Here is a 16,637-nt window from a genome sequence, read left to right as displayed (position 1 = left end):
TTTTCTTGATTATTGGTGCTTTTCAAAAACTGAATTTATTCTGAAATCATTACTGATACATATTTCAACAACAGCGTTTAAATGGTATACACACCAGCGTTTAAATGGTATACACACCAGCGTTTAAATGGTATACACACTGCGTTGAGAATTCATAGTATTTAATGTAAACTGGTTCTTAAACGCGATTCATATATTTGTGGTGATAACATGGGAAAGTAAACATACATGAAGGTTAAGTACAAAGGGCTGGAATTCAAACTGGTTGAGCTCAGGTTGGAGAAGGCAATAATATAATGGAAAAGACATTATTCGTGTGATTGTATAAGATGAAGTATGCATTAATGTATACAATTATGCCTTTTCACACAAGCATACATCCACACCAATTGAGCTGGACATGGGTATGTATATATGTAAAGTTTCAAGAAATAGCCAAATACCAACTCTTTGCCACATCTTAGAAGATTAAACCGCAGCTTTAAAACTAGTATTTAAGAATCACGAATATTAATCTAGAAATATTTATTTTTATAGAAATATTCTTTGTAGCCAAACATAAACTTGTATGCTTCAACTTTTACGCAAATGGTATTTTATTCTATGACACAATTCCATGTGAAAGGCCACCGTTCTCTTCAGTGAAGATTCGAAAGACAGTCCAGAATTGTCGGAGACGCTGATCCCGTTGAATGAAAAGATTGTTATCAGTACGATTCAGAATGGTTGCATCTGGCTTCTTCAAGTGTTCACAAATGTTCAACTCTATTCTGGTTTAACGACAAACTTCTGACTGACGAAAAACGTTTCAAAGCATACACATGGACAGTATGTTAATTGCTTTACAAATTATCATATAAGTTCTGTTCGACTGCAGCCCGCAGTTAGAACTGCAATCGTTACTACCTTCGTCATAACACTTCTTCTTCTATTATTTTAAGATTAGTTTCGCTATTGTACTTACTGTATACCAAACCACTTTCAAAACTGAACAAAATGAAACATAAAAACAAAATACAAACGAATATAAAAATAAAATATTTCATTATCTTTTCATTATTAGAAGATGTTTAGATAAAACATTTGGTTAAAATGTATATATATTGGATTTTAGGACCGTCTTTTTCTGAAGTCAGTATTCAAAGACTTGAGGTTATTTTGCGTTGCCAGAGGAAACGTACGAGACACGTGGAACATGATTTAACCTACTGTTGTTGTCCTTTTCAACAAGAGCGTCAAATTAATTATAAGAAGCGGATACTCCAAAACTATCCTTAGGAAAATGATACAATTTCCCATACTTAATTTTTAGGGAGTGTTGGCTGTCTTTTCCTTCAATTGCGCGCGCTTCGGGAAATAGGTTTTGTGAGGTCAATAGCCTCCTTATGATTTCTACTTATTTTAATAGAATTATACATTTGTTATGATGAATGCATTTGATACGGGCTTTATTGTAGGGATATTGCATACGTAGTAGACAAATAACTTTTTAAAACCACATTGTCACCTAGTTAAACCCCTGTAGCCCTTCCCCAATGGAGCTTGGCGTGTCGACCTTAATCTTGAAATCAATGAGACATGAAACCATATATACACTTTCCTGTCATGACAAGGACAAGTTTATGAAACCATATATACACTTTCCTGTCATGACAAAAACAAGTTAATGAAACCATATATACACTTTCCTGTCATGAAAAAGACAAGTTACTGAAACCGTATATGCACACTCCTGTCATGACAAGGACAAGGTAATGAAACCATATATACACACTAAGGACAAGTTATGTATGCGCACAACAGCTGACACTTGGGACAAAATACAGATAATAAAGAAAATGCTTATTACCCCATTTAATATATATATATATATATATATATATATATATATATATATATATATATATATATATATATACGGGAACTAACTTGTAGCATCCAAAGTCAAGGCATGAAAATCAGGTAAAAAAAAGGCCGGAATATAGCGTTCTGCGGAAACTATATTTCATCGCATTAGCTGTCCCTATCGTAAGAATGGTGTGAATGAATGTGACTGAATGCGACTGAATGTTGTTTATCGCCATATATTTCCTGATAAAATAGAAAGAAAGTATATTACCTAGATCGTTTTTCTTAATTTGAACAATAATAAATGCAGAAAACGTTTTTTGATCTGAAAACAGAAACTTTAAGAACAGTGATCATCTATATCGGTGTATCTTGGATCGAACACATTTTGGAAAGAGTGTAAGGAAGAATAGTGAAGTTATTTAAAATGACAAACATTTGAAATCAGAGGCATAGTAGAGAAAAATAATTGATGATACAAATACAGATAAGATTATGTATTTCTCAATAAAAAACACAAAATGGTAATCAGCCGTTGCAATGATATCTCACTGAAACTATCATCAAATACAACATTTAGATATGTTCAATCATCAATGTGAAATACGAGATACTTGCTAAGGTACAATAATAATTCTCGCATGCTATCACTCTCTTTACTGCCTTCACAGTTTTATTGTTTTGTTTTTTATTATATACCTGATTGTGACAGAAGATTATGGGCTTAATTTTTTTCATATTTTGTATTCTTATACAATTGAAAATATAGGGTTTCCCTTCATGCTATGCAATGTTTCTTTGTGTCTGCCGATAGAAGCTATACTTGCTGCAAGAACAATAAACACTTGGTTAGCTAACTGCTTTCCAAACACGGAAATTATATTTTCTCGGAGAAATGTGACTCGAAACCGTTCGCCTCGCTTGGAAGTTATTTGTCTTGTACTGCATTTACAGCAGTGTTATAAAGTCGTCGTGCTGCGCTGCTGACTCGTTGTTAATATTGAATATTATTCATTTCGCTTGCTGTACTAAAAACTTATAACACTAACACACCCTCGACACTAAAACTACATTAATAAACGACCCCCACCCCCACATATAATTTAATTGCTGGCGCCACTCGTTAAAATATGGGGAAAAAATGAGTGAGATTTAGTTATATAGCTATCCTGCACACCGTGAAGAGTTCAGCACAGCTCAGAGAAAGGAGTGCATGTTTTACTATGCAAATGTAGTAACCTTTTTATTATATTTTCATTGCGCTTTCCTACCTAAGGTTAATAACAAATAGAATACTACATGAAATAAGGTAATTTAATTTCTGCTAGAATCCAAATTAAATAAACAAGCGTAGTTAAATACACCTTACTAGTATTTATACGCACATAACATCGCCTAGCGACTTTTGAATTACTAGTGTGTCGCTCTCTCAGTCAATCGCTCCGAATATAGATCTCATTTGGGCCTACTTAATATTGAAACTTAGTGTCACAATGTGAATCAATGCGCCTTGAAACAACCTTTCCAGTTGGTCTGGAATAGAGGGATTTGTTTTGTTGTCTATCGATCTTATTAAATTCGTTTTTCTACTTATGATGAACTGAAGTTATTAAATGGGTAATAACTAACCAATGCACAGAAGAGAACATTATTTAGCCGACATTTGAGAGGTGACTGAAGTGGCGCATATTCATATCACTATTTGTTTTAGTAAATGCCTTTGTTCTAGGGACGAAAACACTTATCACCACAAAAAGACCCCCCCCCCCACCAGATTATTCGTGTACAGCAACATATCAGATAAATTAAATTTTAAATGTTAGGAACTATAATGTCGGATTATAAGGGTTGTATCGACCAATCACCTGGGCATTATAATAAGATAAAATTAGGTAAGAGTAACCTTGAAAGCCTTCTGTAACCATTGTACTGATTTACTGAATCCATCGATATTTCTCTATACGTTCCGTGTATAAAATAAGGGGAGATGCAACAATTAAAGGGAAATTTGAGATAGCTTTATCTCGACATAAGCAAAGCACAAAATAACTTAATATGTTGGAAGGGACGGTTTTTGTTACGCGTCTGACACACCCGCACACTTTATGTGTGTGTGTGTGTGTGTGTGTGTGTGTGTGTGATAGAGAGAGAGAGAGAGAGAGAGAGAGAATAGATGAAAGAAGAACATGTAAAAAAATGATTTAACTTATTACCATTAAATATGCAAGTTAAAGACAACATGAAACATGGAGGAAACAATAAGATAACGTATACGCAAGCAGATAAAATATTGTTACAAGCCAAGGGTTCTTACTTGACCGAGCGGTTGTCAAACCCTGGCGCGATTCTCGCTAGAAGTCATAAGTTTACCCCAACTTTCCAAAGACTTCCATACAACTTCAGTTGTAAATTAGAAAGCCCGACGTGTCCATTATATATCTAAATTTTACTCTAATTAATGCAAGACCACAGAAAAAACAACCTGACAAGCATCTATCAACCGCACATCTGCATGGTTTATCTTCATCAGGTTTCCGTACTGCCAACCGTTCACGCCTTAGAAAATATACGAGTATTCCCTAACACTGGGAACTATTTTAACTCCGCCACCTTAGGCCAGTCTGTATGCTTTCCAGGCACATTTCGCCAATACAACTGCACCATATTTGCCCCCATGGCGACACAAACGGTATCTGCCGAGTCCCTTATTATTTATTCCTTTGTGTAATTTACCGGTTTCCTACCGTAAATACTGCCACTGCAGTCACATCACCAATGTACACCACTAGATTTTAATATGAACTATCTTACGACAGGGACATCCATTCGGTTTTGGCTGGAATTCACTAATAGTGAACCATGGCATCATGAAAACTCACTACCACTTCACTCCGTGACGTTTGCTCTTTGTAATTGGCTAATTATTTCGGGCTAGGGATATTCCCATTGTGCAGAATTACAATAATCACACAAGTAATCACACAAATCTAAGAATTCCTTAAAACGGGGCGCTATAACCAAATGCGCATGCTCTAAATTTATCACAATATGTAAAGATCTGCTTCGATTTGAAAATGCAGAAGTGTTGGGTACCATCTTCTGTGAGTCATTCTTTCGTTTGAAAGGAAACACCTATATATCCAAGGGAAAATATTCTTGGTAAGTAAAGATGCGAAATCAAATCTTATATGAAAAAGAAAATGTTTGAGGTTTTTTATAAGCCCATAGTGGAGATCTGACAAACACAAATACAAGTTCAAGTTTTGGTGATCACTGGATTCAAAGTTCACTTACATTAGACTATCAGATAAAACGTTGCAAATGCATGTTAGGGATGGATATCGTTAGTAACGATATATTCTGACTGGAGTGTGTCACTTTCAGAAATATAAAAGTTGCGTTTTTATTGGTGAACCGCAAGGTCAACAGTTCATGCCCTCTTACTAGTGTCCAGAACGTATAACGGTAAATGTCTTACTTCAACCAGATTGTCACTTTCTTCTTACAAACTCGTGTTATATATTCACATATAAAGTAAAGTGGATGGAAAATAATAACATAGACGCCATTCCAAAAGTATTGATCCACATATATCCTTTTATAAAACCGACGGAAATACACTCACAAACATATTGATCCTCAAAGATCATATATTGTGTTTTAGAACACCTAGGAAAGTATACTGACAATGATAAAGATAGATTGATAGGCAGGAATATACAAACTAATTCATGGATAGACAGATTGATTGATACATAGACAGGAACAATCAAACTAATTCATTGACATAAATCTTGAAAACAGTTAATATACGCGTATATGAAAATGCACTTCTTTGTTTACATTACACTGATACATTTATATCTTCAAATCGAGTAAATGGTGATATTATAAAGATTATGAAGCTTCAATATAAGACATTTACACACCTAACTTAACCTTAAACAGTTTCCCTAATTAATATAAATTTATTTTGCCTGACGAAGTTTAGTTTCTAAAAATCAAACAAGAACAAAAACAGATGTTGCAAAAACAAATGTCATAGCAATTTTTGTTACCTTACCATTCTCATCGTTGCGGTTGTAACCAATGTGGATGTACCTGGGCCAAATAAGCAATGAATTTTTATAGGCACCAATTGGGAAAGAATGTTCCTTAAAAGAAAAATATGTTGTTTAAACAAGCCCAAGCGGACTTCTAAACATATTGCGAAAACTCCTGCGTGAAAAAAATATTTAGGTTAGAAACTAACAGAAAACACGGTCCCTGACACTGGATGTACGCATCTAAAATCCAAACTTTCGAAGCAACTACATCAACTTTTGCAATGGCTGGAAACACATATTATGTCCAATCTGCTTTCTTCAAACTTTGTCACACACACCAGATCCGCTTTAGTTGAATCTAACATAATGCTGTTGCAATTTAAAAGCCAGTACTTACCAATCAGTGTGTTTCATTCATCACTCCACGCGCTATTCCACAAGATTTACCTGTAGCGTATCATTGCACTAGTAGGAGCAACAGCTGCAATATTTCCAAGATATAAAATAAATTGTCAAGAAAATCGTGAAGTACAAACCTCGACACTTTATCAGATGTGCTTAAAGAGTCTTTAATACATGGTGGTAAATTTATAACCACAATCAATTACAAAACCAGTTTGTCACAAGCAGTTTCACCTGTTAAGATGAAAAGGTGAGTTATATATGATAATAAGTTAGTAACACATGTTTTCTCTAATTCTCTATGAATAGTCCAACACTAATAAATCAACTACAGTGGCTATCACTGAACGTTTCCTGATTAGAACTGATGAAAGTTAAAGTTTTCCATTAAAAACTGTTAATTACCAATTGTTATTGTCACATCGATTAGATCTGACAATACGGTAATACTATCAAATGTTTCAATGTTTCTTCTATTTTCTTATGCATCGAACTTGTGTACTTCGGATAGACAGGTCATCCCACTGCCCTCATGAAAATATTCGCATTAGTGCGCGATATCTACACACAGTATCACATAGCTAGATACTCTCATGGTGCAATAATTACAACACGTAACAATTATAACTTGCTTTTTTTCTTTTTGTTTTCTTTTCTAAGAGCGGCAGAGATAGATAAATTCAACTGAAATAATTATTTAGATTTTCATAAGGACGGATGAGTAACAAGATGAAAAGAGTTGGGTCATGGGGTCAGATTATTACAATGAAGACACTAAGAATGACAAACGAAAATACGACGTTTATTTATAAATGTTAAAGATAGATAACTCCTACATCCAAACTTTAGCGCATAAATTCCAAGACTGCATTTTTAACACAATGATGCACACCGAGTTAAATAACTTAACGATAACTGAAATAATATAACAAAAATGATACGGTTCCTAACTGGAACGAATTGTAAGATGCAATTCAAAACAAACAGTCAACAAATAAATGAAATGAAATTAAACAAAAATTAAGCACAAAAGGAAACAATAATCAGACACTCAAAACAATGATACGTGAATTTCAAAACAATATGGTTTCACTCAAATAGTGATAACTGATTTCTTATAAATTGGGACTTATATCTTGCGGCATCGAATTCATAGCACAAGGTACCTTCAGCAACACCACTCTGCCGGATGGTCAAGGAGCCACCACGAATGGTCGCTCCTCACGGTCTGCCTAAGGATCCGTAGAACCTCATGTTCCCTTCAGACCCGTTGGTCCCGAAGCTTTGATCCCTCACCACAAGATGTTACTACTATCTTTCTCAGTCCAACATCAGCATACCGGGTATATACCAGCCAAAATTATCACCACGGCTAAAACAACACATACAGTACGGTGCAGATACAAAGATACAGCATAGTTCTGTCACCATCGCTCTATAACTCCGTCAATGCTTGAGCCCTTCACTCTTTCCCCTTTCAGCCCTTCACTCATTTTCCCCTTTCAGCCCCTCACCCCTTTTCCCCTTTCAGTCCTTCATCCCTTTTCCCCTTTCAGCCCTTCACCCCTTTTCCACTTCCAGCCCTTCACTCCTTTTCCCCTTTCAGCCCCTCACCCCTTTCCAGTTGTAAAGATAATATCTAAATCCGTGTAAAATCAGTGACACGGTCATGTATAACATACAATGACGTACATGACGCATGCGCGTAAGTGGAGTTGATCATTTATAAAAATCGTATCATCGGGACTTCCATATAAGGTTATCATAATAATCAGGTTCAAATATGAACCTGTATCTTGAAGTAACATTCTCTCATGCCGTAATTATATGCAACATGAATGTGAATACAATCCCTCTGTTCAGTTATATGCAGGTGAACTTGAAACCAGACTATCATAAAATCTAACGTTGCATTACACGGTTCGGAACTATAAAAATGCACAACAAGTATTAGAACAATCAAACAAAACATCTTATCCAATAATACAGATAGGAAATAACGTATGATATAGATAAACTACCTCAAGTAACGCTGTACACAGAGACCAAACCCGAATACATCCTATTGCAAATAGACATAAACAATACATATAAACAATTCCGTGACATTGAGCTATATAAAAATGTGTGACAATATTAGGACATGATGAATAATATATGCATTGAATGTGCTAACTTTATTGCAAAGGTGCAGGGTTAATTTAATTTGAATGGGAAAAGTTGTGTGAGAAAAATAATCAATATTAGTGTTTCTACAGAGAGACACAGAAATGGTGGTTACATTATTTGTGTATCCGCTCGATAGAGTCTCGTAGGGAGACAAATAATTTAACCCCTTGACTGGATTTATTTATCTCGGTGCAAACCCCAACATAGATTCTATTAATCTCAGGCAATGCGCATGAAGCCTTGCAATTAATCAAAGTTTTCGTATCATTTTTATTTTCAGACACTGATTGGGCTTTCCTTTGCAGATTTGAGCTTGTAATCAGTATCCACTGTATATTGCTGGTTTCACTTCTGCCTCGTGCCGTAAATTAATAACTTTCAAGTGATTGACATTTTTCAATCGTGGTTAACCTTCAACAAAGCAAAACATACCCACTGGAAGTGTTAATCTGTATAAATTTGGCATTGCGGCTGAATTAGCAAGATAGAGACACACTCGGAGACGCAAGTGATTGTATGTATTTAACTGATCATTATTGTATAGATAAATGAAATTATCAATAAAAACTGAACATTGCTCGATCTATCTGTACAGGAAAAGCGAAATAATAATAATAATAATAATAATAATAATAATGAGGACTTTGTATAACGCCTAATATTTAGAAGCTCTAAGTGGTTTACAACATTAGACAACACCTATAAGAGAAAAAAAAAACATATAATAATATGATTACAAAAACAAACAGCATGAAATTAGAAAACATTAAAAGCTGAGAATATTTAAGGCAGGAAACATTGTTAGGTCTTTAAGTTTGTTCTTGCAGTCGAAATAAGTGAGTTTTGAGAGCCCTCTTGAATGTCATCACGGTGTCTTTGTGTCTAAGTTCAGTGGGCAATTCATTCCACATTGCTGAGCCCTGTTATGCAAAAGAACACTGTCCATATGACTTTGTTTTCATAGTGGGAATGATGAGTATACGATTGTCAGAAGAGGAGCGTAAGTATCTTGCTGGTGTGTACACGTGGGTGAGGTCGGATAGGTATGTTGGACTAGAGTCCGACAGTGAAACGTAGCAGAGAGAACAAATTTTGTGTTAGTAGTGAAAGGGGTTAGTTTAGCCTCAATGGGAATTAGCATTACAGACCTCCCTGGGCAAGTTTAGCCTCAATGGAAATTTAACATTTACTACCCTGGGCAAGTTTAGCCTCAATGGAAATTTAACATGGGCAAAAAACCCTGGGCAAGTTTAGCCTCAATGGAATTTAACATTGGAAGAAAAATACGTTTGGGCCTGTTGAGCCTCAAGGGGAAATGGAATAGGGTTGGGACCCTATTTTTTTTTTTTAAAGAAAAAAAGGGTAGACAATGGAAAGTCATTCTCTTTTCGAGACCTATGAGTGGCCCTGAAAAGGGCCTTTGGGTTTATGTTAATGTATCCATTAACATAAGGGGCACCGCATTGGTCTTCTTCTTGTCCTTAGGCTGCGCCTCACTGTAGGACCGTAAATCAGCACTCTTTTGATGCATCCTTGCCTTTCTACGTAGATCCTACGTATCCACAGACTGGTGTCTGTCCTGTGGATAACGGTCCACTTGGATCGGACATACATTAGCATGTCCGTCCTAAACATAATTGAAGACACAAGGGTGGATGATTCAACTGTGGTCCACATCTTGAGGCGACGAGAACAGGTGAATCAATGCAGTGAATTGCGTTTATTTATAGGTAGAGGAAGGATTGAAACGTATTGAGTTCATTCACCAATCCGAACACGCGTTACAAAATTCAGTCAGCCCGCATCCAATCCGAAGAGAGCAGTCTGTGACGTCACGTGGTCTATATAGATTTGCTAGCGCCTGTGTGCAGTCAATCTACGCGACAGTGATTCAACATGACGGAAACTCAGAAAACGATCCATTGGGGTGCACCAGCAGTGGAGACCCCCCAAGGGAACCCGGACTTACTTTCAGAAGAGGTAAATTGGGATTTTGAGGATTTTCTTACCTCGCAAGAGTTTGTTCCGGAACCTTCGTCACCTTCTTCATTACCGCAAGTGGAAAATTTTAGACAGAGACAGAAAGAAGAATTGGAGAAATTTATACAACGACAAAAGGAAGCGGAACAAGCTTTTCTCCTACAGCAACAGCAGCAAGAAGAAGAGGTAAGAAAAAAAAAACAACAAGAAGAAGAAGTAGCAGCAAAGAAACAAGAGGGTGAAAATCAAACGGTCACGATACTGTTAGACATTTTAGCGGAGTTAAGAAGTCTGAAACAAATGTATCAGACTTCTTTATCACGACCGAAGAGAATACGACCTTCCCGAGCTAAACACGTCAACCCTGTGACTAAGCCTGTCGTACCACCCTTAGTGATTTCAGCCAAATCATCATCATCAACATTACGCAGTCCAGAAGTAGGCCTTGGCATTGGCAAAGGCTTAAGGCAGTTAAAGTTGATTGCTTAAACTCACCCCTTCACCAAAAAGGCCCTTTTCAGGGCCACCCACGTCTCTCGAAGAGATACACTTTCAATTGCCAATAATTCAAAAAAACCCATTTTACCCCAATAGTACGTGTATATGAGTGCGTGAGTGTAGCTTCTTATTTTAAAATCAAAACTCAAAGACCCTTACCTTATATAATTAATGTATTCTTTTCTTAATAGTTACAATACAATTCACAATTCACAAAAGAACGCTTTAAAAAGTTCATAGACTTCTCCTATCTCATTGTTTACTCTCTCTGTTTTTTCAATTTCTTCACCGTCACAGTCTTTTCCTCCTCTTCCTCCTCACTTTCTTCCCTTCTTCTTTTCTTCTCCTGTTTCTTTTTCTTCATCTGGCTGCTTTCTTCCTCTGACGAATCCCTCTCTTCTGAAGAATCCCTCTTTTCTTCTGACTCCTCTTGTTTCTTTTTTGGGCAATCTGGAGACCAATGTCCTTTTTCTTGACAATAATAACAGGTATCTTGACTTTTGTCTTTTCTAGCCCCTGTTTTTCTTTTTTGACGGTCTGGACACTCTGAAGACCAATGCCCTTTCTTTCGACAGATATAGCAAGTATCTTGACTTTTATCTTGAAAGGAAGGAGAGTAGTCCGTCGGCTGGTCTGAAGAGAATTTTCTAATGACCCCTCGCAAAGCTCAGATGAAACGTTCGATTTGGCTAGTCTCTTCCATCGTTGTGCTCGGTTTGAGAGTGAAATGAATAGTGAAAGGACAAGACACACACCCTTTTATATACGCTGGTCTGCCATGACTATAAATTAGTCCATGGTGTTTAAACTTGAGTCATTTGACGTTTTTCACTCAAGATGAAACGATCCTATTCATTCGAGAAGAAAGAAGAAGAAAGTAAGAGGCAGAAACGTGATCTATCGCCTCGTACCAGGGCTGAAGTCTTGGCACAAATTCTTGCCAGTGATTTTGAAGAGGACATGAGTGAACCAGAATCCGAACCCTCTAAACAAAGTTCGCCTCCCTTAGTCAACCCTGAAAAGTACTATTCCATTTGAGAGACGGAAAAGCGCTCCTCTAGAAAATTTAGAACCACGGCTTACAAATACACAGTGAAGTTTAAAGATTTCAAGTCCGAAGTACCGTTAGAGAAAGCAGAAGGGTTCATCACTGGGGTGTGGGATTCTTTGCTCGCCGCACTCAAGCGACAATGTCAACCCCAAGAAGACGATCGCTTGAGACTTTCCATACGGCACAACGGTTTGAAATCCCCTGTTTGGATCGAGTTAGCAGACCCGCAGAACTAACTGCTTCCAAAGTCATGGACAAGATTCAACACGTGCAACAATCCAATGACAAGTTTGACATCACCGATGGAAAAGCCATACTGGACATGACCCACGTCTCTCCTCCTCAAGGGACCGGACAACGCAATAAGGTGTTACTGGTGAACGACCTTCGCAGCACCAAAAAGAGTCTCGTCCAAATTCACAATTCTCAAGACCAGATGTGTTTAGCCCGAGCCATCGTGGTGGGACGAACCTATGCCAACAAGAACGACACGACAGAATGGAAAAGAGCCTGGAAAACTATTCGACAATCGGACCGAGCCAAACAACGAAACGAAGCAGAACTCCTGTTACAACAAGCCGACTTGCCCAAAGACACACCCTGTGGCATTCCTGAGATGCAAAAATTGCAAGATGTACTAGCTACACGCTACACCTTGAAAGTGCACCCTCAAGAAGTGCGCTGACCTCTGTTGTTTCGAGGGAAAGACTTTAAGGACGGAAAATACATTCATGTCTATTATCACGATGACCATTTCGATACCATTACCAGTATCACTGCATTCCTGCGATACAGTTATTACTGTGAGAAATGTGACTATGGCTATAACAATCGAGAGCAACACAAACATAGCGGATGGAAATGCTCAGGATGTTTGGCCTCTCCACCCTGTCTGAGCGAAGGACAAGAAAGAGTACATTGTCCTGCTTGTCTGCGTACGTTTGTCAGCCCTACCTGTTACCAACAACATCTGAAGATGCAAGGTTCACAGCAGAAATGTGCTTGTCAACTTCTGAGATTGTGCCCTACGTGTGGACAAGGCCTACGTACCAATAATGTCAAGGCACACGTATGTTCAGGAAAAAAAAATGTCACATTTGTCATCACATCGTGGACTTGGAACACCAATGCTACGTGCAAAAATACCAACCCCCACCAGAGAAAGAGGACGGTCACAAGAAGAAAGGCAATTTCATCTTTTTCGATTTCGAATGCATGCAAGAGACTGGCATTCACATTCCTAATTTCTGCGTGGCTCATCGAGCGTGCGAGAAGTGCATTCAAGAACCTATATTCAGTCATTGCCCTCACTGCAGCAAGATTCCTGGAGGACGTGAAAAAATCTTTCGAGGACCGAACACGCTAGCCGATTTCGCTCGATGGGTCTTAGACCCCATCGACAAGACGTGGAGCCAAGAGGACATCGAACGTTACGGAGATTGTCATCGTCATGCCACGGTGATGGCTCACAATTTCTCCGGATACGATGGACAGTTTCTTCTCAGATACTATACGGAGCATGGCACCGAACGTCCTAAAGTGACTTTGAACGGAGCCAAAATCATTTTCATGCAAGTGGGACAAGTGCAGTTTAAAGATTCGATGAGCTATTTGGCCATGCCTTTGAGCCGAATGCCTAAAACGTTTGGAATGACAGAAATGGCTAAAGGGTACTTTCCACACTTTTTCAATACGGAAGCCAATCAACACGCCGTTCTACCCCATTTACCTGAGGCTCACTGTTACGACCCCGACAACATGCGTACCGAACAACGAGAAGCTTTCTACGCTTGGTACCAGACTCACGCCTCTGACCCTTTCGACTTTCAGTTAGAAATGCTAAATTATTGTCGTTCCGACGTGGACATTTTACGACGTTGCTGTGGAAAATTTCGAGAACTGTTCATGGAACACGGAGGGGTCGATCCTTTGAAAGAAGCTTGCACCATTGCCAGAGCGTGTTCCTTAGTGTATCGACAACGATTCATGCCTGAAAACACCGTAGCTGTCATCAGTCCTCAAACGACCCACTATGTCAAACGTCAATACTCGGTCAAAGCCCTACGCTGGTTACATTACTTGTGCGACAAGGAAGACAAGTGGATTCAGCATGCCCGTAACGGAGGGGGCGAAATAACCATCGGAACGCAATCGGTCGATGGCTGCGACTTAGGAAACCCCAAGATCGTGTACGAGTTTAACGGTTGCTTATTTCACGGATGTCCCGTCTCTTACCCTGACCGTTACACTAAAAATCAGTTTTTACAACGAACCATGGAAGACTTGTACCAGGCCACTTATCAGCGACGCCTAAAGTTAGAAGAGGAAGGATACCAAAGGGTGGAAATGTGGGAACACGAGTACGATCACCGTATGAAAACCGATCCCGAGTTTAAACGCTTCGTGGAAAGTTACCAGTTCATGGACCCGCTGAACCCGAGGGATAGTTTGTACGGAGGAAGGACCAATGCCACCTGTTTGCTGTACCAAGCCGACGAAGAGAAAGGAGAAGAAGTCAAATACTTGGACGTGTGTTCGCTGTATCCCTATGTGTGCAAATATTATCGCTTTCCTGTAGGGCACCCGCAATTGTTAACGGAACACATCGACCTGAAAAACATTCGACAATACGAAGGCTTGATCAAGTGCAAAGTTTTGCCTCCCACGGACTTGTACCATCCCGTCTTACCTCACCATTGTCAAGGCAAACTGATGTTTCCATTGTGTCGTACTTGTGCCGAAACGTGCAACCAAGATCAGCCTTGTCAGCACACCCAGGAAGAACGGGCCTTGACGGGAACCTGGGTTAGCGTAGAATTGTTCAAAGCTCTGGACATGGGATACCAGCTGTTAGAAGTGTACGAAATTTGTCACTTTCCCAAGACACAACAATACCACAAGGGTGACCCCACTCAGAAAGGTATTTTCGCTGACTACGTGGATGCCTTTTTGAAACTGGAACAAGAAGCCAGTGGCTATCCTTCCTGGTGTCACACTCCCGAAGACCAAAAGACATTCAAAGAGAAATACTATGAACAAGAAGGCATCTCTTTAGACCACATCGAGAAAAACGAATGCAGGCGATCGTTTGCCAAAGTGATGTTAAATTGCTTGTGGGGTAAAATGGCACAACGACCGTGTTTACCCAAGACGGAATATTTGACAGAACCTTCCCGCTACTTCCAGATGATTCACGACAAAACCAAATACATGAAACACGTTTACGTCGTTCGAGAGAATTTGATCTTGGTCAATTACGAAGAAGATCTGGACTTTGTACAAGACGACCCTTTTGGAAATGTCATCATTGCGGCTTACGTGACAGCTCATGCTCGCTTAAAATTGTACGAAGCTTTAGAACTGTTAGGGGAACGCGTCCTGTACTTTGACACGGACAGTTGCATTTACATCCATCATCCGATTCAACAGCACCTTGACATCGAAGGAGACCGTTTAGGAGCCTGGACAGACGAGCATCCCGACGACAAGATTCTAAGTTTCGTCAGTGGCGGTCCAAAAAATTACGGCTACGAATACCGGGACCCACAAGGAGAAGTGCACACGACGTGCAAAGTGAAAGGATTGACTCTGAATTATCGTACCAGTCGTGTGGTCAACTTTGGGGTATTGAAAGAAGCCTTGCAATCGGGAGAGGATGAACACTTTAAAGTGACCACCTATCAACCCAACAAGATTGTACGTTTACCCACTCACCACATCGTCAGTCGACCCTTGGAAAATGTCTATCAAATCGTGTACCAGAAGCGAGTGCGACTGCCCAATCATTTCACTTTGCCGTATGGATATGTTGGTATAAAACTTTGGTTGTAAGCGGATAGCCACCCACCAGAAGGATGACTTCGCCACAGCAAGAATCGAGTGAGAAACCCGATGAGAACTCCAAGTTCAAACCCTACCATTTTCCACTCTTCTTACCTGACTATTGTGATTGTGCCCGTCGATTGGACACGTTTCAAGCATGGCCTACGGATAGGAAAGGATTACCTTCTTCGCATATTTTAGCTAGAACAGGATTTGTCTACTTGGGACCTGAGTCAGGATTGGGATATGAAGTACAGTGTTTCGCTTGTGGGCTGAAGTTACGAATGGATCTATGTATCTATAAAGATTCAGCTATTCTGGAACATACTCGATGGTCTCCGCACTGCCCTTACCTTTCTATGGCCTTTCCAACCATGACATTACGGTACAATGATGACGGTACCTTAGAGACGGTACCTTCCAAAACAAGACATAAAAAACATAAAAAAGAAACGATGTACAAGCTTGAGACTGCATTGCAACTAGTATAAAAAGGGGCTATAGTCAAGATCGATAGTTCATTGGGACTACCAATACCGAGTGAACAAGATGAATACTTTCAGAGAAACACAAAACAAGTTTAGACAGGCACAATTCAAGTGTGGGGCTTCGGAAGTGGAATGCGATTGTGAGCCTTGCGATGGGTACGATGCTGTACGTTGTGACGAAGAAGAAATTAAACTGTGGTTCACGCGCAAAGGGTATCACCGTAATGCCAGTGTCGTTTACATCACCCAAAATTTGTTTCAACAAAGTAAAGCCCATCGCTCCATCAGTCTCAAAGCGCATTACGTGGTCTTGTTTAAAAGCCCTCGAGATAA

The sequence above is a fragment of the Sinohyriopsis cumingii genome, chromosome 5 (assembly GCF_028554795.1).
Source record: "Sinohyriopsis cumingii isolate HCF-2022 chromosome 5, ASM2855479v2, whole genome shotgun sequence".
Taxonomy (NCBI): Eukaryota; Metazoa; Mollusca; class Bivalvia; order Unionida; family Unionidae; genus Sinohyriopsis; species Sinohyriopsis cumingii.
The sequence above is the reverse complement of the archived record's forward strand: the minus strand, read 5'-3'. Positions refer to the sequence as shown.